The sequence below is a fragment of the Bos indicus x Bos taurus genome, chromosome 29 (genome assembly GCF_003369695.1).
Source record: "Bos indicus x Bos taurus breed Angus x Brahman F1 hybrid chromosome 29, Bos_hybrid_MaternalHap_v2.0, whole genome shotgun sequence".
NCBI classification, from domain to species: domain Eukaryota; kingdom Metazoa; phylum Chordata; class Mammalia; order Artiodactyla; family Bovidae; genus Bos; species Bos indicus x Bos taurus.
The window spans coordinates 43,925,681-43,944,198 of record NC_040104.1 but is presented as its reverse complement, the minus strand read 5'-3'; the positions used below and the strand labels follow the sequence as shown (position 1 = coordinate 43,944,198).

At 40.2% G+C, this 18,518-nt stretch overlaps 1 protein-coding gene across 1 annotated transcript in view; it reads right to left on the bottom strand.

The window, feature by feature from the left end:
* LOC113886066 (TNFAIP3-interacting protein 3-like) overlaps positions 1–18,518 on the bottom strand; it is a 35,084-nt gene that overhangs the window by 16,062 nt on the left and 504 nt on the right. The gene's annotated exons all lie outside the window — the stretch shown is intronic.

The following is an 18,518-nucleotide window of genomic DNA, read 5'->3' as shown; positions in this document are numbered from 1 at the left end:
CCTTGGACTGCAAGGAGATCTAGCCAGTCCATCCTAAAGGAAAGCAGGCCTGAATATTCATTGGAAGGACTAATGCTAAAGCTGAAACTCCAATACTTTGACCACCTGATGCTAAGAACTGATTCATTAAAAAAGACCCTGATGCTGGGAAAGACTGAAGGCGGGAGGAGAAAGGGATGACAGAGGATGAGATGATTGGATGGCATCACCAACTCAATGGATATGAGTTTGAGCAAGCTCCGGGAGTTGGTGATGGACAGGGAAGCCTGGCATGCTATAGTCCATGGGGTCACAAAGAGCTGGACATGACTGAATGACTGAACTAATCCTAATACAGAAAAATCATTTTTGCCATGTAATAAGATGTTGCAGGCTTCCCAGATGGCCCTAGTGGTAAAGAACCCACCTGTCAGTGTGGGAGACATAAGGGACATGGGTTTGATACCTGGGTCAGGAAGATCCCTTGGAGCATGGAATGGCAACCCACTCCAGTATTCTTTCCTGGAAAATCCCATGGACAGAGGAGCCTGGCAGGCTACATACAGTCCATGGGATTGCAAAGAGTCGGACACAACTGAGCGACTGAACTGAACTGAACTTTTATGCCTGGCTTAAAATGAATTGGGGTATTACCCTTCTTTTTCAATGATCCACAACTATTGACCATTGGAATTCTGTATATTTTAAAGTTAGATCTTAGCTATAAAACCATCTAGTCCTATTGTCTGTTAAAATTATATATCTTAGTCACATCTCTTCTTGGAAACTGATTTAAATGACATATGGAGGGTGAAGTCATTTTTGTAACATATTTTGTTGATTAATTATTTCTTTCTTCTAGATCTGAAAGTTTGGGAGTTTTTGGCCAAAGAGTTCCATATATTATTTTTATATATGGTTTCCTCATTTTCAAAAATTCTCTTACTACCTTTAATACTACTTTAGATTTTAATATGTTCAATCTCTCTACTTTTGACTAAGTAAATAAAATCACTTGTTAGATTATGTTAAGTGATGAAGATTATTTATTAGAATATCATATTTAATTTGTTGCCCTAATTTAATTATATTTTACTACTCAGAGCCTTACAGATATCATTGAGCCAACTTTCAGAACTCAATAAATTACAAGAAATACAAAACTTGTTATTTGTCATATTCTAAGCATATTTTCCTATAACTTGTTATGCAATCTAACCCCCTAGGAATTGTTACTTTGTTTTGTTTCAAATGGCATGTTATCTTTGTTCATTTCTAGAGTTTCACTTCTCTTTCATGGATTCTTTGTTTTGATTCATACATTCAGTCACTTTAATTGTTTATTGAATTAATCTATGAGGCTTATTATTGATATGTCTCTTTTTGTCATATTTTTGAAAAGAAAAAATAGCATATTTGTTAAAATACCATTTAGAAAAGCCAAATTTAGCCTAAAATTTATTCTTCAAATTTTTAATGACTTCCATTTCACAATTTTCAGCTAATTGAATATCCGAGGGCTGATAACATTTCCAAACCACTTCACTAGCTAGAAGAGGAGAACTGGCCAATTTGGCTTATATTCTTCCCATTTCCAGTTTCTAGCTCCTCACATTTTTTAATCCTCCTTGATGTTTCTATGTTGACTTGGAGTAAGTATAACATTCATTGAAAAAGATGATTTAAATGATTTTCTTAATTATTACAAGATGAAGAGATACTTTTATCTGGAGACAGTGCCAACTAAAACATCTGGAAACTTTCAGAATCTTGGCTGAAACTCCCATCTCTCTCTCTAGTGTTATACTGTACCATCTGCAGCAAGGTTTTCAAAGTTTTTAATAACCCCATTCTTCTGTCACAAATAATAAAGCTAGATATATCATTTCAGATAACATCCTTTACAGTTCACACGATCAACATAAACCATAAAAATAACTTCAAAGTTAGGAATTCTATGTTTTAAGTACATTTCTAAAACAAGTGAAGCAGATGAAACTTTTGAAGTATAATGAACAGAAGTAGGAAAGCATGCCCATTGTGAGTTTACAGCTCTCTAAATGATCCCAATTCCATGGACAGAGGAGCCTGGTGGGCTACAGCCCATGGTGTCGCAAAGAGCTGGATGTGACCAAGTGTGGGCACGTGCTCACACACACACACACACACACACACACACACGAATTATTACAAAAGAATGACTGCTACTGACTATCCCTTCCCATATGAAATGGAAACTGCAAACTCAATGTCTCTCATCAGTCCCACTTCCTTTTTTTCACTGTAACAGTTATTGTCATCTCATATAGAATAAATTTCCTGTCTTATTTGCTTGGGCTCTTAAAATAGCCACCTCAGTCTGCTTGCTTCCACTTTTATATGATCTTGTTTTTTAAGTTCTCAAAATTTTATTTTACCATTTCAGTATTGAAATGGCCCTTCTTGTTTTTTCAATTGAAATTTCTTCATACCACTTGGTAACTAATGTAATAATGCTTGTGGTACACAGCAAGCTTAACTAATGATAAACACTGTGATTTCATTGGTTGATGCTGTGTCTGAGGATGCTTGGGGATTGGACTACCATCATGGTGGCGTGTGTGAAATACTCACACTGCCTTCCAGTTGGCCAAAATCATGATTAGTTGCAAGGCTCCTCCAAAGATTGTTTATCAAATGCTGTATGCTTTAAGTGAAGTACCAATTCATCATTATCCTTGAGTTACGCTATGACTAATACTTCTGAGTTTAGATAAATCCTCCGAAGGTAAAGGAGGAAAAAAATGACATTGACAATGAACTGCAGTCTAGACATTTTTCTGATATTGTGCAAAATTTAGAAAAGCCGGGAATATTTTTTGATGATGTGAAAGTTAGTTTTAAAAAAAAGTAAAAACAAATTAATTGGTATGTTGGGTAAGAAAAACTAATTTATTATTTTAACCAAGAGTATGAGCGACTTCTTGATGCTAGTAATGAAAAGGCTGGATACAAGTGGCCACTCAAAAACTTTATCATTAATAATTGAAAGTGTTAGGCAATTTCCAGTGCAGGCATTCACTGCTCTGCTTTCTATCACTAGTTTTTCCAATTATAAGATTTCATATAAATGCAATCAGACAGGATTTATTCTTTTGAGTTTCACCTCTTTCACTTAGCATAATTTTTGGTTTTGTGAAAAGTCAACATGTATTTATAAGAAATGTTATATGATGCTTGCTCTTCTCTTCCTGACTTGCTTTACTCTGTGCGACAGTTTCTAGGTCCTTATGGTTACCAAAGGGGATAGTTGGGGTGGGATGAACTGGGGGGTTGGGACATACACTGCTGCTGCTGCTAAGTCACTTCAGTCGTGTCTGACTCTGTGCTACCCCATAGACGGCAGCCCACCAGGCCCCTCCGTCCATGGGATTTTCCAGGCAAGAGTACTGGGGTGGGTTGCCATTTCCTTCTCCGAATACACACACTACTATCTATAAGTAGATAACTAAGGAGAACCTCATGTGCAGCACAAGGACCTCTGCTTACTGCTCTGTAGTGGAAATCCAAAACAGAGAGTGGGTATATGTATACATACGCTGATTCACTTTGTTGTACAGCAAGAAATCAACACACCTTTGTAAAAACAACCATACTCAATAAAAATTCATTTAAACCAATTTTTAAAGTTAAAAAATAACTGAACGTGCTATGCATTTACTATTTCTCTCAGGGTGGCACACATGTTCTGTTTAAAATTCAGTTTCAGATAAAGAATACGTACACTCTTCAATGAGGAAGATTTCTTTTAAAGAACATAAATCAGTTTCACATCATAAAGCAGTGAAAAAAAACACCTGGGGAAAATTCTTAGCCACAGTGAGCCTACAAGCCCTCTTGGAGATTGTCTCCAAAGCACCTTCTTTCAGACAGTTTTGTTTGTCTGAAAGCTTCTAGGAAAATTTCCCTTGCCTGTTTTTGGTGTCTTAACAAAGGATCTCACAGCCATATCCTAATTTTGATCTTTAACTGGCGCTCGTTTCATAAATTCAGAATTTTTCACCATCTGGAGAAGGTGGGAATGAGATGCAGTTACATTTCTGAATCCAGCAAGTCCTGGATCCTTCACATGTAACTTTTTTCCACCCCTTTAGCTCATCAGTCTCCTTTCACATTCATTATGGCAGTGAGAGAAAGTCAGGTGATACTTTTGTCTTCCTGGAAACCTCCATGACTACATCACAGAGTTTATCAGATACGTGTCTTATTTTCCACATTGCTGTATGTGACAGTGTTGCCAAACTCTCTATACTAAGTAACAAGGGTCCCCTTTCCTCCCACTATCAACAAATGTTACTCACTTTCCTTCAAGCTTTCACTGATGGCCCTTCTCAAAACCGTTGACTTCACTGATAACTCTTTTTTGAGGCCCTCTGTGAAGAAAGCTGAGCGCCGAAGAATTGATGCTTTTGAACTGTGGTGTTGGAGAAGACTCTTGAGAGTCCCTTGGACTGCAAGGAGATCCAACCAGTCCATCCTAAAGGAGACCAGTACTTGGTGTTCTTTGGAAGGAACGATGCTAAAGCTGAAACTCCAGTACTTTGGCCACCTCATGCGAAGAGTTGACTCATTGGAAAAGACTGTGATGCTGGGAGGGATTGGGGGAGGAGGAGGAGGGGACGACAGAGGATGAGATGGCTGGATGGCATCACTGACTCAATGGACATGTTTGAGTGAACTCCGGGAGTTGGTCATGGACAGGGAGGCCTGGCGTGCCACGATTCATGGGGTCGCAAAGAGTCGGACACGACTGAGCGACTGAACTGAACTGAACTGAACTGAACCTCACTCACTGCATAATTCCAAAGTTAATGATCATTATTTTAGGCTTTTGTGATAGCGGTACACAACTTCTGGTGCCCAAATATCTTCTAGTTACTCTTTTGCTGCATAACAACCCCAAACCTAGTGATGTAAAACAACCATCATCTTATTACGGTCCTTAATGCTGTGGGTCAGGGTTCAGAAATGTTACTGTAGTAATAGGTTGCTTCTACTCTAAATGTCTGGGGCATAAGATAGTAAGGCTCAGTGACCAGGGTTGACTCCACAAGTGAGATCTGGAGTCACTTGATGACTGTTTACTCGCATGGGTGGTGGATTTTGCTGCTTATCAGCTGGGACCTCATACCTACATTGTTGTTGCCGTTCCATCATCCAGTCATGTCTGACTCTTTGCGACCCCCTGGACTGCAGCACACCAGGCCTCCCTGTCCCTCACCATCTCCCAAAGTTTGCCCAAGTTCATGTCCATTGAATCGGTGATGCCATCCAGCCATCTCATCCTCTGTCACCCTCTTCTCCTTCTGCCCTCAATTTTTCCCAGCATTAGGGTCTTTTCCAATGAGTCACATGTTTGCATCAGATGACCAAAATACTGGAGCTTCAGCTCAGCATCAGTCCCTCCAGTGAGTATTCAGGGTCGATTTACCTTAAGATTGACTGGTTTGATCTCCTTGCTGTCCAAGGGACTTCCAGGAATCTTCTCCAGCACCACAGTTTGAAGGCATCAATTCTTTGATGCTCTGCCTTCTTTACAGTCCAGCTCTCACAACCATACGTGACCACTGGGAAGACCATAGCCTTACCTGTACTTACACACAAACACCTAAAATGACCGCTCTGTATGGCTGATTAGGCTTTGGCATGCAGAGTGACTGGGTTCCCGGAGGAAAAGTCCCAAGAGAATAAGGAGGATGTTCTATCACCTTTGCAGGTAGCGTAGTGGTAAAGAACCTGCCTGTCAGTGCAGGAGAGGTAAGAGATGCAGGTTCGATCCCTGGGCAGGGAAGATCCCCTGGAGGAAGGCATAGCAACCCACTCCAGTATTCTTGCCTGGAGAATCCCTTGGACAGAAGAGCCTGGCAGGCTACAGTCCATAGGATGGCAAAGAATTAGACATGACTAAAGCGACTTAGCATGCACTCACGTGTCACCTTTTCTGACCTAACTTCAGAGGTTACATAGCATCACTCAGCTGTCTCAAGCCCAGGCAGCTTAAAAGGAGAGACCATAAACCTCACCTGCCTATGGAAGGAACGTCATTGTAGGAAGAGCATGTATGATGGGAAGACTTTTGTGGCTGATTTTGGAAAATACAGTCAGCAACAATAGTATTTCCAAACTACATACACTATAATTTCAAGAGCTGAATCAGAGGAATATAGCAGAGATGGTGTACATAAATTATAAATTTTGAGAAGAGTTTACAGGAGACTATTTTGCAAATGTGGAATTAAGCTGTACTAAAATTGCGAGGGATAATGTAGTATCCCAGGCACGCCACTGTTACCACTCTTAAGTTGGACACAGCAAACCCAGTTTGGAATTATGCTGTATGCATTATTTCACAAGTTGCTCCTTTTTTTCCCCAACAGTATATTTGTAAGATTCATTCATTTTCTTGAACATCGGTCATTTATTTTCATAACTGTATAGAATTCTCTTTTATGAATATACTGCAATTTATCCGTTCTCCTGTTGATGGCCTTTCTTTGCTTTTTTCTAGTTCTGGCCATTGTGAGTAAGGCTGGTGCACACACGCCCATTTTCTTGTGTATCTGAGTCAATTTGCAAAACCACCAATGGTGACTAAGAGTAACTTTTGGTTGATATCCTGCATAACATTTAGTATTCTTAAACTCTTCTATTTTTGTTTACCATTCTGCTGTAGAGGTATTGCTAAATTTTTCTTTTCTGAGTACTGATACCATCGTGGGTTTTTTTTTTTTTTTTTTAATGTTTAGTGACCATTTGCATTTCCTACTTATAGAAGGAAATCATAACTCAAGTCTTCTGCTTAATACGCTGTTGAGTTTCCTGTCTTATCGTTTTTACAGATATTTTAAAGTACTCTCAGACAAGCCTTTTGCCAGGTATATATATTGCACATATCTTTTGTCTCATTTCACTTACGATGACAGTCTTTCATCATATTGCTTTTTTCCCTTTTTGTTTCACTTAAGCAAGTTTTCCGTAATACTAGGTGGTGATATCTTCTCATGTAATCTTCTGAAAGCATTGTAGTTTTTTCCATTTTTATTTAGGTCAAAGGAGAGCAGTCCTGAGTGTTCATTGGAAGGACTGATGCTAAAGCTGAAACTCCAGTACTTTGGCCACCTCATGCAGAGTTGACTCATTGGAAAAGACTCTGATGCTGGGAGGGATTGGGGGCAGGAGGAGAAGGGGACAACAGAGGATGAGATGGCTGGATGGCATCACTGACTCGATGGACGTGAGTTTGAGTGAACTCTGGGAGTTGATGATGGACAGGGAGGCCTGGCGTGCTGTGATTCATGAGGTCACAAAGAGTCAGACACGACTGAACGACTGAACTGAACTGAACCGACAAACTCTCTGAGGTAAATGCCTTTGTTTCATGTGTGGGAAGCATCCACTTTTATTTATTTACCTAAAAATACTCAATTGTCTAAAGCATTTATTGAAAAAGATGCCTTTTCCCCATTGCTCTGCGTTTCAATAAGGGAAGAGGCATCTCACATTTGCTGTAGCAAATGATATGCTTGGTTTTTTCCTCCACATTTTACTCTGTATTGACTACATAAGTTTTCCTTTTTATTCATTAAAAAGTTTATTTTGGTTTTGTTAAATATTTACTCAATATTTCTCCCTTTTGTTATGAAAGATGTGTGTTTTTCCAAACCACTGTGTCTACCCTCCATTTCCTCAACCTCAAATCTATATATCCTTCTATAAGTCTATACACTTAATACTATATGATACCAACTCTTCTCCACATCTGTAATTCCCTGTTTTACTTGCCTTATTTCGCACTGTGTTAAGATAAATATTTTAGTGTATTTTGCTTCCCTAGCTATGGCTTACTCCAGGATAAGAAATTTAGAAAGTTCCAAGATTTCTCTCCTGTCACCTACTTCCTGAACACCTTCAGATAAATTAGAGATTTTAAACAAAGACAGTTATCAAATTTTCCCTTGCTTGCAGTATAACTATAATAAAGAGTCCCTGTTTAGAATTTTTATTCTACATTTATAGCCTATCACTAACCATTTACAGACACATGCATAGAGGTTAAAAATAAGAGACAGACTGAGTCATTTCTAACCACTTAACTTTCTCCCATCTTGATTTTCTGGGCATTCCCTGGAGGTCCAGTGGGTAAGGCTTGGTGCTCTCAGTGCAGAAGGCATGGGTTCAATCCCCGGTGGAGGAACTAAGATCCCACATGCTACAGAGTGTGGCCACACACACACACACACAAAAAAAAAACCCTAAAATAAAATAAAGATTGATTCTCTGATTTGTTTTATCTCTTGGCTTGTTAGAATCCTTGCAGGAGTATTTTTATCAAATAGATATATTCTCTAAATATTTCAATATCTATAAAATTATTTTCATTTTTCCTGACAGATAAATGATCTACTGATTGGTTATAACAATCTAGTACAGTAGCTCTTTTCTCTGTCATCTGTAGATAATATTCTTCATCTTCTAGATCTACTGTTTCAGATGAAATATCTGATAACACTCTAATTTTTTTATAAGTAACTTGTTTTTCTGCAGAAAAATTTAATATTTTGTGTAAGACCAGAAACTATAGGAAACTATAGTTTCCTAGAGGAAAACACAGGCAAAACACTCTCTGACATAAATTACAGCAAAATCTTCTATGACCCACTTCCTAGAGTAATGGGGGAAAAAGCAAAAATAAACAAATGGGACCTAATTAACTTAAAAGCTTTTGCACAACAAAGGAAACGATAAGCAAGGTGAAAAGGCAGCCTTCAGAATGGGAGAAAATAATAGCAAATGAAACAACTGACAAAGAATCTCCAAAATATACAAGCAGCTCATGTAGCTCAATACCAGAAAAATAAATGATCCAATCAAAAAATGGGCCAAAGAACTAAACAGACATTTCTCCAAAGAAGACATACAGATGGCTAACAAACACATGAAAAGATGCTCAACATCACTCATTATTAGAGAAATGCAAATCAAAACCACAATGATGTACCATTTAACTCCAGTCAGAACGGCTGCGATCCAGAAGTCTACAAGAAATAAATGCTGGAGAGGGTGTATAGAAAAAGGAACCCTTTTACACTGTTGGTGGGAATGCAAACTAGTATGGCCACTATGGAGAACAGTGTGGAGATTCCTTAAAAACCTGGAAATAGAACTGCCATATGACCCAACAATCCCACTCCTGGGCGCACACACCAAGGAAACCAGAATTGAAAGAGACGCATGTACCCCAGTGTTCGTCGCAGCACTGTTTACAATAGCCAGGACATGGAAGCAAGCTAGATGTGTGTTGGCAGATGAATGGATAAGAAAGCTGTGGTACATATACACAATGGACTATTAAAAAGAATGCATTTGAGCCAGTTCTAACGAGGTGGATGAAACTAGAGCCTATTATACAGAGTGAAGTAAGTCAGAAAAAATTAAAAAACACCAATACAGTAAATTAACGCATATATATGGAATTTAGAAAGATGGCAACAATGACCCTATATGCAAGACAGCAAAAGAAACACATGTAAGGAACAGACTTTTGGACTCTGTGGAAGAAGGCAAGGGGGGATGATTTGAGAGAATAGTACTGAAACATGTATATTACCGTATATGAAATAGATCACCAGTCCAAGTTTGATGCATGAGACAGGGCACTCAAAGCCGGTGCACTGGGACAACCCAGAGGGATGGGATAAGGAGGGAGGTGGGAGGGGGGGTTCGGGATTGGGGACACATGTACATCCATGGCTGATTCACGTCAATGTATTGCAAAAACCACCACAATATTGTAGAGCAATTAGCTTCCAATTAAAATAAATAATTTTTTAATTAAAAAAATATCTTCCCCAGCCCCCCTCAAAAAAAGTAACACTTTAATCTTTCTTTTAATATTTAAAAAAACCTTTCCCTTTAGAATGTAGGTGTTTTACCAGGATATTTGTGTGTGTATACCTTTGTCCTACCAATCTTGCCTGGAATATGATGGGGACTTTAAATAAGATAATTTAAATGTTCTTAAATTCAATGAGATTTTCTTCTATCATTTAACCATTTCCTCTCTTATTTCAGCTCCTTTACCTTCTAAAGGGCTTCCCTGGTAGCTCAGCTGGTAAAGAATCCACCTGCTATAGAGGAGACCCCAGTTCGATCCCCGGGTCAGGAAGATCCCCTGGAGAAGGAATAGGCTACCCATTCCAGTATTCTTGGGCTTCCCTGGTGGCTCAGATGGTAAAGAATTCACTTGCAATGTGGGAGACCTGGGTTCAATCCCTGGATTGGGAAGATTCCCTGGAGAAAGGAAAGGCTACCCACTCCAGTATTCTCGCCTGAGAATTCCGTAGACAGAGAAAACTGGCAGTCCACAGAGTCTCAGAGAGTCGGACACGACTGAGTGACTTTCACTTTACCTTCTAAAAGTCCCATTGTGAAAGTTAAATCCTGTGGGTTTTTCTTTTAAGTCCTTTTTCCCATTGCTACCATTTCCTTATATTTTATGTTTGGTCATTTCTCCTTTTTCTTCCAAAACACTAGTAACTGTTTCAAAGGTGTCTACATTATCTTTTTTAATTCCTCTTTGGACACATTTTAAAATTTGAAAATTATGTATATTTTTTCACCTCACACATTTAACTACATTTTTTTGGTGCAAACCTTTAAATTTTTACTCTTAGCAAATTCCAATTTATTTGCCTGTTTTCTCTTACAGAATTTTGTGAATCTAAAAGCCTTCCTTTATTTTGTATTTATACTTTCTTTTTTCATTCCATGCTGTGTTTCTGATGGTATAACATTTTCAACAATTTTGGGGGAGACCATGTATGTTTCAAGAATTCACTCCATTAAATAAGAAATGCTTCTACAGGTCTTTCTCCTGTAACTTCGTCTCTATTTCTGGCTTTGGGGAATCACGTGACCAGTCTCTTCAAAGAGTCTTCTATATGACTCAATACACTGACTTTCTAAAAAAAATATTTATAAGCCACTCTCAAAAAGCTCTTGAACTATATTCTTAGCTTTCTGTCCAGGGCACAGATTCCTAACAGCGAATCTTCCAATCATTGCATCCTTTGCAACGCGGATAGGTTGAGAACGTTCAAAAATCATAAAGTCACAGTTCCTTTTTGCTTCAAAGTTCTTCCCTCAATCTATTTTTTATTTTACTAAGCAGCAAGAAGGGACCAAGTTACTCCATCAAGCATCTGCTTAGAAAGGTATCTGGGTAAATATCCAGCTTCACTGCTCACAGGTTCTGCTTCCCACAGAGCTGCAGGTACAATGCAGCTTGCTTTTCTGCCACTGTATAGCAAGGCTCTCCTTTCCTCCAGTTTCCAAGAACATGATTCTCATTTTGTTTTGACCCTTCATCAGCAATATCTTTAATGCTCATATTTCCACCAACAGTCTGTTTATAATGCTTTATATGTTCACTAAGACAATGCAGGTTTTCTTTACCATGATTTTCAGTTTCTTGTGAATCTTCACTAGAAGAGTGGTTCATGCCCACTTCTAAACTAACAGTCTGTTCAAGGCAATCTAGTCTTCTTCTATCATGTGCCTAAAAATTCTTTCATCTTCTGCCCAGTGCCCAATTCTAAAACTAGTTCTATATTTTAGGTGTTTACCCAGCAGGGCTCCACTTTCAGGTACCAAAATATGTATTAGCTTCTTATTGCTTCTATAACAAAATGCCCCAAACAGTGGCTTAACACAATTTATTATCTTATAGTTTTGAATGTCATAAATCTAAAATAGATTTAATTTGGTTAAAACTATGGTGTCAGCAGGGCTGAATTCCCCTGGAGGCTCTAGGGGAGAATCTGTCTCTTTTGCTTTCACAGCTTCTAGGAGCCTCGTGAGTTCCTTGGGTTGTTACATCTTCCTCCATTTCCAAAGTCAGTCAGGCGGCACCTTAATCTTCTCTTTAACTCTGCTGCTCCCACCTCCCTTGTGACTATGCTGGATATTCTGGATGACCCAGGGTAATCTTTCCATCACAAGATTCCTAACTTAGTCACCAAGCTCCTTTTGCTTTGTCAGCTCATGTAACATAGTATATCATTCAGGGTTCTCCAAAGAGGCAGAAAGAACCAATTATATGTACATTGTGCTAAGTCGCTTTGGTCGTGTCCAACTGTTTGCAACCCTATGGACTGTAGCCCACCAGGCTCATCTGTCCATGGGATTCTACAAGTCAGAATACTGGAGTGGGTTGCCATGGCCTCCTCCAGGGGATCTTCCCAACCCAGGAATCGAACTTGTGTCTCTTATGTCCCCTGCAATGTCAGATGAGCCCTTTACCACTAGCACCACTTGGGAAGTTATCTATCTATCTATCTATACACACACACACACATATATACATGTAAATAAATACACAAATCTGTGTATTATCTGTGACATATATGTACATACATATATACACAAATATTTTTCTTTCTTCATTATTGGAGGTTAGTTTTCATGTTGTTTTTTTTCTATTAAGGTCTACTCACATTATAGAGGATAATTAAAGCCATTGATTTAAATGTCAATCTCATGTAAAAATTACTTTACAATATATAAAATAACACTTGACCAAGTACCCGGCCTAGCTGACACAGAAAATTAACCATCACACATACAGGCAAACTTCATATTATTATTAGATTATTATTAGATTATTGTGCTCTGCAGATACCGTTTTTACAAAATGAAAAAGCACCTGTGGTAACCCTGCATTTCTCAGATGATGGTTAGCATTCTTTAGCAATAAGTCATGCTTTTTAATTTTGTTTATTTTTGGTTATGCTGAGTCTTTGCTGCTGTGCAGACTTTTCCCTGGTTGTGGCGAGCAGGGGCAGCTCTCTAGTCATGATGTGCAGGCTTCTCATTGAGGGGGTTTCTCTTGTTGCAGAGCACGGTTTCTAGGGCGCACGGGCTTCTGTAGTTGTGGGTCCTGACTCTAGAGCACAGGCTCAATCATTGTGATACACGGGCTTAGTTGCTCCTTGGCACGTGGGATCTTCCTGGACCAAGGATTGAAACTGTGTCTCCTGCACTGGCAGGGGGATTCTTTACCACTGAGCCAACAGGGAAGTTCCGCAATAAAGGATCTTTAAATCAGGTATGTGTCTTTATTAGGCATAACGCTGTAACACATTTAATAGACTACTGCACAGTGTGAGCATAACTTTTATATGCACGGGGAAACCAAAAATGTGTATGACTCAGGTTATTGAGACAGTCATTTTATTGCAGTGGTCTGGAGCAGAATTCTACCATATTTCCAGGGTATGCCTGTGGCGATAGGTTTCAAGGATTAATAGATGAACAATTCTGAAGGGCCGATATTCTGCCTACCACAGTGATGGTTTTAAAATGTGAAGAGTGAAAGAAGCAAAAGAAGACAAAAGTGTCAGCGAGGGGAGCACAGGTATAAACAGTTGTGAAAGAGCATTTCAAACGAGAAAATGTAATTGGTAACAGTGTGGAGGCATGGGGGAATAGATGGGAAGGGAGCGGTCAGAAAAGGTGAAAGGAAGCGAGGCTGTTTGCATAGGTGGCCATGGGCTGGCTTACAGACGTAAGGGGGTTGTCTTCATACTGCTGCTGCTGCTAAGTCGCTTCAGTCGTGTCCGACTCTGTGCGACCCCATAGACGGCAGCCCACCAGGCTCCCCCATCCCTGGGATTCTCCAGGCAAGAACACTGGAGTGGGTTGCCATTTCCTTCTCCGATGCATGAAAGTGAAAAGTGAAAGTGAAGTCGCTCAGTCATGTCTGACTCTTCTCGACCCCATGGACTGCAGCCTACCAGGCTCCTCCATGCATGGGATTTTCCAGGCAAGAGTACTGGAGTGGGGTGCCATTGCCTTCTCCATGTCTTCATACAGGGTACTGATTTTTACCCTTCAGTGAATCATGCAGTGTGGACAATAAGATGATCCATCCTATGCGTTCTGAAGAGTTTGAAGTAGGAAATGATGGGATCACCACTGTGCTTCATGAAGGCCACTCTGGAACCAGTGTGAAGAAAGCCTGACTTCCAGGGAGAACCACTGGAGATAAAGGGAACAGTGGCTGAAAAAAACACTCTAACAAGGGCTCTGAAGGATCGGAGCTCAAGGCTTGATCAACAAGACTTGGTGACAGATGAGCTCAAGATGATAAATTGGTAAAAATTTGCCTGCCAAGCATTGAAATTATTGTGCTCATATTTAAGCCAGAAATGTGATTATAAAGACAATTGATCATATTATTAGAAGATGGTGTAGGCATCTGGCAATGTTTTGTCAGAGTGGTGATATCTGATTACATTCTAGGAAAATGTCACAGTCAGTGGGTAGGAAACGGTGGAGTCTTCTCATTACCAAAGACTCTCAAGGGAATAAGATTGCTTTCTTGGCAGTCTCAATGCAAGAGTAGAAAGGGAAGTATTTGTTGAGGATCCTAAGAATGAAGAGGAAGCAATGGAAGACTTCCAACTTATAAGACAGATAAAATGAGGAAAAGGCTCAGAGGCTTTTGGTGCCTATGTGCTGTGCACTTTCACAGGCGAATTACACATCATAATAATAGTGACGACTTTCGTCAAGCATGGTGTTTTTAGAAGAAACACTGACTGAGACAGCCCACGACCCAGGCACCACAGTAACTGTTTGCCTGAGTCACTTTCCGGCAGGAGGGCCTGGGAAGGAACATGGAACTAACAAGCCACCAGCAACCGGAAGAGTTCGAGAAACGTCAAAAGAGGGCACCAGGTGCCCTGCCACCTCCCAGGACCCTCCCTGGAATCCATCTTGGCCAAGTGACACATGAGTCACCAGGAACCCCTGGGACAGGATGATTGGCCAGAGACAATCCGGGAGCATAAACCCCTGGCAGTCACGCGGCAGAGCAGTCCTCCTGGGTTCCCTCACCCTGCTGCTCTCCACCCAGGCGCCCCTTCCCAGAAAAGTCTCTTGCTTTGTCATCGCATGTGTCTCCTCAAATAATTCATTTCTGAGTGTTAGGCAGAAACTCACTCAAGAGCCCTGCAAGGGGTCCCTCTTCCTGCAACAGTATCAGGCTTCAACAAAAACATTTGCATGCATTTATCATTTAATATTTATGGTATGGTACATATGTACTGTTAGTATATTACCATTGAAGCTTAGAAAGCTATTGTAGCATATTACCCTGCGTTATATAGTGGAGAAGAATTCAAACTTAGACCTCTCAGACACTCATAGATGTTTGTTTAGTGTTTAAGAAAAGAAAGGCACTTTAGTCTTTTTTAACTGACAAAGTCTCACTTGATCTAAATAATGAACCAAGTAGCAGCTATGATGTAAAAAACCAATAGCCTCAAGGTCGCATCTTCAGACAGCCAATGACCGGCTGTGCGACCTTGAGCAAGTCTTTACTCTCTCTTTATCCCATTTTATTCTCTGCAAATTAGGTCTGTTTTCCATTCTACTGATCCACTGACCAATGCAGCAAATTGTTTACCCCTGAGTGACTATTTTTTCACCATTCATCGCTGTGGGAGTATAAGGTTCAGATTTCCCTCTTCCTGACACATATTCTATATTTTATCTGGTGGATGATGACCACTGAGTCTGCAATATGATTTGGTTTGCAAAATATCAGACAGTGGAAACTTGAAAGTCCCTTCTAGATCATAAAGCCTAAGAATGCACTATAGCTGACAATGTTTGCTTTTTTAAAAAGGCTGCAAATGTATTCAGCTGTGAAAGAGAAATACTATTTACTGAGACCCTTTTGAAGGTCCATTTCATTTTGTACAAAGGAGAAAGCCCACAGGAAGAAAAAAAATATATATATATAAGGCTGGGGATTTTTTTTTCTCTATGGGAGAGATTACAGAAATGCTAAAGTACATCAAGGACAATGGAATGTAGACAATATAGATTCATCCCAAAACTTTGAAACATCTTCATACCCTGGAATTAGTTATAGAGAATGGATAAAAGAAGTGAAGCCTTCCTGGAGTGAACCCAGAAAAGGTAATTTGACATTTGCAAAACTCTTTAGGCCTGAATCCCCCAAAGATGAATTGTTTATTTTCCTTAGAAATTTAATTTAACAACAGCTGCTAGTGATATGAGAGGAGCAGGCAGGCTTTTAAAGATTAATACTGAAGTACAGAGAGCTATTATACCAAGGGAATCATATTCTGTAACAAGCTTAAAAGCAGTATCTTCCTTCAGTAGACATGTTTGACAGGGTTTGGGGCTGTTAAACCATTAGAATTCCTTATAATTGGGAAACTGCCTCTTTCACACAGGCCATCAGGTGCCCACTTGGCTGTACTTAATGGGAGATGCTGATGGAAAGCCACAAAGGCAGCACTGGGGTGACATTCCATTTAATGCCATCCCCAAACAGACAGAAGTGTGAGCTTTCCAAGGGGAGGCATAACCAGTGGGCTGGAAGCAGGATTATAGTGCAGAACCGAACAACTCAGGAGAGGGTTGTACAGCCCGGTGACTTAGGATGGGGCTCAGTGGGTAAGCAGGGCCATTGCTGCTCGTGGATGGATTTCCCGTCCCTCTCTTCACATCTCTGCAACCCTACCCACCCCCTGGAGAAAGAGTGCGGATTGTGGAAGCAGTGCATGCTTCTGTTTGAGAATTTATTTAAGTGAAAATAAGGCGTGGAAAGAACAACCAAAGCCCTTGTGTAATGGCATGCAGAGCGGACAGAGGGCAGGGGAACAGCTCTTTGTGTTCGAGGTCACAGCAAAATGTCACCTCTGTTTGGTCATCGATGCGAGAGCTGCCTCAGATGATGTCAAAGTCAGCCCTAAAAGTTTATTTCTGTGGATTAATAATTGCTTGCTTATTTTAATTGGGGAGAGGGATTTAAGGGATAAAATAAAGAGTAGCTGTGTAGAAATTGGGAGTTCCTTTTAAGAAATAAAAGAGAAAACTGACCTAAGTCCATTATGGTGACTGGTGGTTACATGACACTGAATCTACTGATTGACTCTAGAATCACCTCTCTGTCCCCTTTGATCAGTTCCCCATCACCATTCGTGGTCTTGAAAGGTTGTTGTTGAATCACGAGAATACACCAGGATTCTTGGCCCCCGGAGGAGAAGAACTCAATCCGGAGCCAGAGACGAGGCTTGATCGCTCAGAGCTTTTGTGTAATAAAGTTTTATTAAAGTATAAAGGAGATAGAGAAAGCTTCTGACATAGGCATCAGAAGGGGGCAGAAAGAGTACCCCTCTGCTAGTCTTTAACTGGATGTTATAGTCACTAGCAGTCTGTTAATGAAAGAAAGGAGTGTCTTAAAATTCAGAATGGCACCAGGCCCCTCGCCCATAAGATGCATTTTGGGATAATCTTGGCACCAAATGGTTTATCCTGGGCCATAAAATGATTAACTTGAATCTTGAAGAAGGGCAGACCACCATACAAATAGTTTCATTTACATAGATTAGGGAAACAATATCCATACTGGTTTGTCAAGTAGGTTCTGGGCCAAGAGGCAGAACCGACTTGGAGACAGAGTTTGGGGTAAAGGCATAGTACATTAGCATAGCTTAAGACAAACATTTCCATAAGAAAAAGGCATTGGTTATCTCTAGACTCGAGAATAGCTAACTTCAGGCGAAGCCGGGTGTCATTATGGCAACACAATATTTTAAGAGAAACCTCCCTTTAAATTTGTGTAGAGAAGGAAAAAATATTGCTAGTTTGTTTCCTCCTGCCGCTTAAGAGAGATAAAAATGTCTGACACTTGCAGGCTATTTCCTCTATTTGGAGACCCCTGGCCTTCCTGCCTGTTACCCTCTCAGTCTCAACCATCTTGAACTTGCCCATCAACTTTCCTTCTTCCCTTCTTATTATCTTCCAATTTGCTTCTCCACTGCAGCTGCTATCATGATTACAAGCTCAGACTACTCCCAGTGTGACAGGCCAAGAAACTGAGAGATGAGGTTGCTGGGGCAAGGGATAGTGACTTTATTGGGAAAGCCAGCAGACCAAGAAGATGGGAGACTAGTGTTCCAAAGAACTGCCTTACCTGAGTTAGAATTCAGGCTTCTCCTGTAAGTATTTAAAGGGGAGGAGAGAGTGGCCGCTTGTTGTAAACATCTTGGTGCAGGAATTCTTTGTTCTAATACCTATCCACCAGGGCTGTGGTCACAATGCTACTGAAAACCTCCAACAAGACAAAAGTTGGCAGCCCACTCTAGTATTCTTGCCTGGAGAATCCCATGGACAGAGAAGCCTGGCAGGCTGCAGTCCAGGGGGTCTCAAAGAGTCAGACACGACAGAAGCAACTTCACTTTGTTTCTTTCAGAAGAATCTTTCTGTGCTGCAACTATTCACCTCTGTATGAATAGAAACGTGTTATACCTTTAAAAGTCAAAGCCTGGAGAATGGACTAGCATACACATTTCAGGCTATAGGCAACATTCTTTTAGTCATTCTTAGCACAAGCAACAGAGCACAAGGGTTAGAGCTGAAAGGATAGATCCAGTATGGCACCAGGCTTGTTCTTCCCTATT